At 42.1% G+C, this 7414-nt stretch overlaps 1 long non-coding RNA gene across 1 annotated transcript; it reads right to left on the bottom strand.

Annotated features, from left to right (window-relative positions):
• Positions 1–5697: 5697 nt before the first annotated feature.
• LOC134458956 (uncharacterized) lies at positions 5698–7052 on the bottom strand. Its single transcript, XR_010036714.1, has 3 exons — positions 6538–7052; positions 5991–6079; positions 5698–5818 (listed from the first exon to the last, which is right to left on the bottom strand). It is a non-coding gene; the product is annotated as an uncharacterized LOC134458956 (long non-coding RNA).
• Between the last annotated feature and the right edge of the window lie 362 nt (positions 7053–7414).

Below are 7414 nucleotides of genomic sequence, written 5' to 3'. Positions count from 1 at the left end.
TTTTTTCCAACAGGCGGACTAGGCAATTGCTGAGGAACCCACCAATACTGTCCACTGTAGGTGACACTAAGAGTCAGTCCCACCATGGTAAAGGCCAGCAAAAATATTTCAAATGGGCCCCATGTTTATATTTTGCCCAGGGACCCCAAGAGTCAGTCCCACCATGGTAAATGCCAGAAAAAATATTTCAAGTGGGTCCCATGTTCATATTTTGCCCAGGGGCCCCCAAATAGGTAGAACCGCCACTGATTATTGATGTCACCTGATGAAGACCTTGGCTAGGTGGACACATTATGCTAAGTTTCACAAAATAAATCACAGCAAAGGAGATTTTAAGGTGTACAGATCATATTTTTCCCTTGGCGGTACCTGAACAGGGTCTGGCCCCCAACATCCACACAGTTCCCTGGGGGCTGTTGCCATAGCTGGTCCCTGCTCATGTGTGAGATGGGTTTTAAGCAGAGTCAATTTATCTGTAGGCCGGGGTGTGGTGTTTTCTACTGGGCTGTGGAGTCACAGCAACAGATGGGTGATGTTTGCTGTTAGTGCACCTGCATTAATATCAAATTGGAAGTATTGGGAATCTTTGCCAGGCTGACGATGTTGAAGAAGAAGAAGAAGGCGAAGAAGAAGAATGAAGAGGAGGAGGAAGAGGAACTAATGGTAAAGAAGGTAATGAAGTGTTCTGACAAGGACATCAGAGAAATGCACCAGGGGTTGCTAACTCTGGTAGCTATTTTGTTGTTTGTAATGCAATTTCCCAGTGACAACTACCCAAGTTGCTAGCTAGCTAACAACTTCACTTTCGAGAAACGCATCCCATACCAGGTATGTTGCATTAGCATCACAGTGTGGCAACAGTGTGGCTTAACTGGCAACATGGATCAAAGGGTAGTAGAGTTGTCCTGGCGGGACTGAAACCCTGACGGTGCTTACACGCTGCAAGCGCGAGACGTCCACTTCACGTGTCCATTATCAGTCCGAAACGGTTAGAATACATGAAAACAGATCATGCCTTGCACACAGGAGCGCGGTGTAAGCGTGACGCATGTCCGGCCCCGCGAGCGGCAGACAGGATATGTCCGCGATGCTCCATAAAAATAGAACTCGAGTCTATTTTCCTGCGCGGACGTCTCCATTGAAAATTAATGGCTGCTGCCCGTGGATAGAACGTGTATGCTGACTGTGCAGTGTGCAGGGCAGCCCGCAAACCTCTCTGACTCGCGATGTTCCCGGACACGTTAAGCGAATGCGAATATCTCTGTGTGTTTCCACCGTGACATTCTGAGGTACAAAACTGTGTCTTGTTGGCGTGTCAGTCAGAACTCACCCACAACTCTTGTAATGACAATTCCATCACACTGAGCATTCCTGTCCCCAATGTCTACACCCATGTTTTCATAGCCTCTGTTTGTGGGTGTGGTGGGTTAAGCACAGTCAATTTCGTTATGTACACTGTCAGGGAAGCCGACAGGGGAGGACAAAGGGATCAGCTGTCCCAGGCCCAGAGAGAAGGGGGGGGGGGCAGAATTGGGTTCTCATTACATTGCATTGAATGCAGTGCCCATTCAGATGACTTTGTCCTGGGCACAGTCAAAGCTGTCAGTGGCCCTGTACACTGTAGACAGCTCTGTGTTGTGGTGTGGAATCACAATGAAAAATGTGACTCTGTGATGTTTGCTGTTAGTGTGCTTGCATTAATGTCAACTGGGAGCACGACACACTGATGATGATGTTGAAGAAGATGAAGAATGTGGTGGTGGTGTCCTGACAATTTCATGTATGGTGGCCTTGGTGTCTCATGTAGCAAAAGTATGCCTTATATTGACCAGCAATATACAGTACATTGTGGCTAAAACAGGTTTTAATTTTGAAAGAAAAAAATAGTTTAAATCCAAAATAGAGGTATAACATTATTATAGATGAAGGTCTTTGCTGTGCAGCAGTGTGTCAGAACAACCTCCCCATATTTTACTATTTTCATAAAACAGGCTCTTATTTGTTTTTGTCGACACGTCAGACAATTAAAAGTAAAAAGATACATATACATACATTTTTAATATTTATAAACTTTTGAGTGTTTTTGACCAACTTTTAAGAATCAGTGATCAGTTCAGTATATAAATGCAACCTATAGTTAAATGACTATTTGCTCAATAGGCTAAGGCACCGTAACATAAATGTCAGGGACACTGGTTCGAGGTCATTTCCTATACCATCCCCATGTCCCTCTCCCACTCATTTCCTCTGACTATCCTATCAGAATGACGGCATGGAAGCTTGAGAATAAATCTTTAACAGCATGTGTCCTTAATTAAAGATGACATTTCTCCTGGTGACAGGTTCGATACAAAATGATCAAAAACAGATACTCTCACTCAGACAGGCACACACACTCACACTCACACACACACACACACACACACACACACACACACACACACACACACACACACACACACACACACACACACACACACACACACACACACACAATGAAGTGACTGAGAATCAGCCCCATCTGAGCCTCTCAACACTGTCGTCAGCCGTGCTGCACCAGGCAACGCAAATTCATCAAAACATTTGATCGATGGGGTGATTGATCAGGCAGAGGCAGGGCTGAGAGCAGGCCTTTTAATTACGCCTGGCACACAGAATGGCCGTGTCTCATTAAGACATGTTAAGTGATGAAATTACCATTGAACAAGCAATTACCTCACTGGAGATGGGACACGACATGCCTCACAGCCTTATACCAGTAAGTATAAACGACCTCCAGAGGAATAGAAGAGGATGATGAGAGATATGATGACTAAGGCTACATCACTAGTGTACTTTGCTTCCAAGACATCTATTGTAAAGTATAGTATGTTCAAGCAAAGGGAATCACTTTACACTGCAGTGGAGTGAAATATAGACATAATAGTATTGTATAGTATAGTATAGTATAGTATAGTAGGCTATAGTATAGTATAGTATAGTATAGTATAGTATAGTATAGTATAGTATAGTATAGTATAAGTGTAATAAAGTGTAACAGCACAAAAAAAGTGTTCTGACTACTGTATACATATGCCTGTACATAGTAGTTAAATCCTACTAGTATAGTATAGTATAGTATCCATCATTTGCATGTGACGTCAAACGTTCTAGTGGACGGCCACTGGACGGCAAGAGGACGGCAGAGTGCAGCATTAATGAATGGATTCCTATGGGACTCGCAACGTTTAGTAACTCATAACCTAACTTGGATCACCGATAAACTAAACACCGTAAACACCCATTGTGCTGTTTGTTACAAAAACAGATAGGGTTACAAACCAGGCGTGACTTTTCATTGGATCTCAAAATAAAACGAGAAAGCTGAGGTGAATCGCGGCAACCAACTGGAAAACCATCAAACTAGCCTACTCGAGTAGCCTGGATGAGCACCACGGTAAGTTTCTCATTTGCCATCCTTTATTTCATCATTTGTCTCTTAATTCGTGAACGCTAGTTAATTTAAGTCTAATGTGCAATTTCAGTGTTTTTTTATGCGAGGTCAATGTAAGATGCTTTCCATGATTAACGCTATGATGGACGTATGCTAAGATATTGCTGGCTGTAACGTAAACACGGAATTAATAAAGCTCTTGGTGAAATAGCAAGGCTATGCCGTTCATACTGTTAAGGTTCAAATGTAAAAATAAACCATGTGTACATCTCTAGCGCTGATTTCCCAAGTAGCTTAGGCCTACTCTCCAGCATGATGCTGTCATGAAATGCTAGTCACGACCTTATCCATGCTGGCCTATGACATGCATAGGCCCACCAGTCTTGGTGTTGTCCTTGTCAATAATACACAGTGCACCACTTTGTTGTGTTGTCATCCAAATTGCCTGCCCTCTGAAATCACACACATCAGAGGCTTAATGGTTTGGGAAGTGGTATTAAGATTGGAGGGTTGCAGTTTCAAATCCCATCCTACACCTCTCCCTTCACCTCATCCAGGCTGAAGTACCCTTGAGCAAGGAAGGCACCAAGCCCCATGCTGCAGGGACAGTTAACAATTCACTGTGAGTAACAAAGTTGCTTTGGATAAGTGTCAGCTAAGTGTTCTCTTTCTGTTTCTCCAGATGAGAAGAGCGATGATCTGATGTCATGACACATTGGATGTATGGAAGAGCCAGAGGTCCAGCACACCAAGCCAAGTTTAGCCGATTTCAACCTATCACACCAACTCAATGTAGTAATCAGTTCATTCAATGGCTCAAAGACTTTATTTTTAGACACAAAGTACAAATACATTTCAAGGTTATGTAGGTGATGGGAGGGGATATCTATTCTGGGGTGGACATGTACAATAGACGTGCAAGTACTTATTTATATTAATAAATGGTTATCTGAACTAGGCCTGTAATAGTCAACCCATTGATGCTGGATGCTGTGAACACGTTGTATTGACCTAGGTGCCTGGAGCGACACAGCATTCAGGCATGACATATTAGATTTTTTTAGATTAAAAATGTGGGTATGTTAGAGCTGAATTAACATGTTCTAATGCAAGAGGATGGTCTTAGCTTTTAAAACTCATTTCATGTCTGTATAATGTATATTCAGAGACTTATTTAGCTATTTGTTTTTTATAGGATGAGGGCACCTTTCTTAAAAAGGGCATAGGCAATTAGCTGGCATTTTTTGCAGGTGCCAGCTAAAATGGGTTAATATTATTTACATACAGCACTATCCCCATACCAGTATACCCACGTCACCTGAGATATACATTTAGTGGAGACAATATAATTAGTTAGACTAGACTGAAGATTGACAGGCGGTCATGGGTAAGTGGTTAGAGTGTCAGCCTTGTATCCCAAAGGTTGCCGGTTGGACTCCCGACCCACCAGGTTGGTGGGGGGAGTTAAATAATCAGTGCTCTCCCCCATCCTCCTCCATGACAGAGAGTGCGTCTTAATATGCAACCTTGCCTCCTCCACTTGCGCTTGTCTCCTCGTCCCGCCTCCTGGCCCCTCCTCCGTGGAGAAAACAATAAAGTTTCCCAGCTGTCAGCCTAGCCACAACAACTTTTGAGGGACTGTTTTTCATTCACCATCCCAATTGCAAATGAGAAAAAGACTCTGCAATTGAGCTTTTGCAAGATATTGAAATATAATGATGTCCGTGATGTCATCATGACGAGAAGCAAGTGGAGGAGGCAAGGTCCCATATTAAGACGCACTCTGAGATACCCTGAGAATGGTACCGCCGCACTTGGGGCGCCATTGGGGACTGCTGCCTTGCACGGGTGAAGCATAAATGCAATTTCGTGCAGTGAACACTTGTGTGCTGTGTCACAATGTCAATGGGAGTTGGAGTTTCCCAGTTGGGCTTTCACTTCACGTTCACAGAAAATGTTCTACGTTGTTGTATTAGTACAATAAAATAAGCAAAACATGTCTGGATGGACTTCATCATTTCAGTTATTTATTATCACAACTACTCACTATCAATGACAACCAGGGCTCACCAGCCAACCAGCCAAATGCTGGGAAAATTAAGTTTTGCTGGTAGAAAAGAAAAAACATACTTGGCACTTTGACCCATTATTTAATGTACCGGAGATTAACATACTAGCCATTTTGGCTACTAGTGATTAAAAATAATTTAGAGCCCTGCTGAAAACTCCAACAACTGGTACAGGTGATCAGTGTATCAGGGAGGAATGTAAGGGTAGGCCCGATGGATGAGGGGACCAGCATCACTGATGGTGAGGTCCTGGTGCTGCTGCAAAGCCCAAGCGAAAGAAGCCTCTCTGGACACCTCTTCATGTTGGCTCCCCCATCTAATTAAAAAAAGAAAAGACAAACATGCTATTTAAATGAATCTAGCCATGCATTGTAATGTACTGGTACAGTACTGAATAATTAAGTCCCTTGGCAATATTGTCTGAATTAAAATGTGATGTAAAATGACAGAAAATAACAGTCATCCCAACTTACTAGTCATGTATTTACCTGTGGTGCTGGGATGCAATTCTTGGACGTCATCCTGGCCATGGTGCCTCATGGTTTTAGTTTGGGTGCTGACCACCTGACTGATGAACCTGCAATTACAAAACAATAAAAATAAAAGATAAATAACAGGTTTGTTGTGCTTATCTTTCTCTTGTGAAGGTCATCTTTTCAAATTATTTATTTAATCAAATCAAATCAAAATTATTTAATCAAAGTAGGCCTATGTAACCGACATTCTGTCCTATGTGTTTCTACATGTGCAATGTAATGCAACACCGATTTGAAACATTGAAGTATGTCAAGTCAGCTTTTATTGTCACTTTCTTCATATGGTCATACAAGGGAAACGAAATTACGTTTTCTCTCTACCATGCCAGGACATAGACAGGACTGACAATTTACAGACAGACAGAAAGTGCAAGACAGGACAGGTAACAGTGATGGACTGGTAACATAAGTGGTCAATAATAATAGGCCTACAGTAAATGAACATATTGGACATGTAAACAGAAAATAAGATATAGAAATATATTTTACAATAGCCTACATTGTGCAGACGTGGCTGAAACAACAATGAAATCCACTTGGATGAAACGAAACGAGTGAATCCAAGTTAACCTACAAGATACATCTGAGATGAAAAGATATGCTATTCAAAACACCACTTTGCGAAATGCCTGACACAAAATGTGCCGTGCGTCTTGTAGTAAGTTAGGTTAGCAGCATTATCTTACCTGTGCCATGCCACGAAGAAGGGGATGCCATCCGCGGTGCCCAGCCACCAATGAAGAAACGGTGCATAAAGGTGCTAGTATTTTGCCAATGCAGAGGTTTGGTTTAAGTTCACAACTTAACTGAAGAAAATAAACACGGGATAAAAAAAATACATCGCAGGCAGAGTAAGTTCATGGCTGGAAGCAAGCAACAATTTTCTCTTCTTCTCCCAGTTTCCCGTACCACCCGTCCCGGTTATGCCACCTAGTGGAGCAGAATACATTTGAATAAATCTATGATTTGAACACATCCACCGTGGCCAACCTAGACTGATAACGCCAGGTACATATCCCGTTTTTAAAAAAATAAAAGAACTGCGTGTTTCGTTGGTATTTTATGGTCAAAGTTGTCTTCGGCTGCATAATTCCTATGTACGAATGTGTACTTCTGCCGTCCAGCGAAAATGATTACGCAATATTGTGACGTCAGTGCAAATGATGGATAGTATAGTATAGTATAGTATAGTATAGTATAGTATAGTGTAGTATAGTATAGTATAGTATAGTATAGTATAGTAAAGTGCAGGTATAGTAGGCCTATAGTATAGTATAGTACAGAGTAGATCTATGCAATTTTGTTGCAATGAAAGTTGCCCTTTGGGGGGCCTATATAGCAACCTGGACTCCGTTTCTCGATTCTTGTCGTTGGTC

This window comes from Engraulis encrasicolus, chromosome 11, assembly GCF_034702125.1.
Source record: "Engraulis encrasicolus isolate BLACKSEA-1 chromosome 11, IST_EnEncr_1.0, whole genome shotgun sequence".
Lineage (NCBI taxonomy): Eukaryota > Metazoa > Chordata > Actinopteri > Clupeiformes > Engraulidae > Engraulis > Engraulis encrasicolus.
The sequence above is the reverse complement of the archived record's forward strand: the minus strand, read 5'-3'. Positions and strand labels throughout refer to the sequence as shown.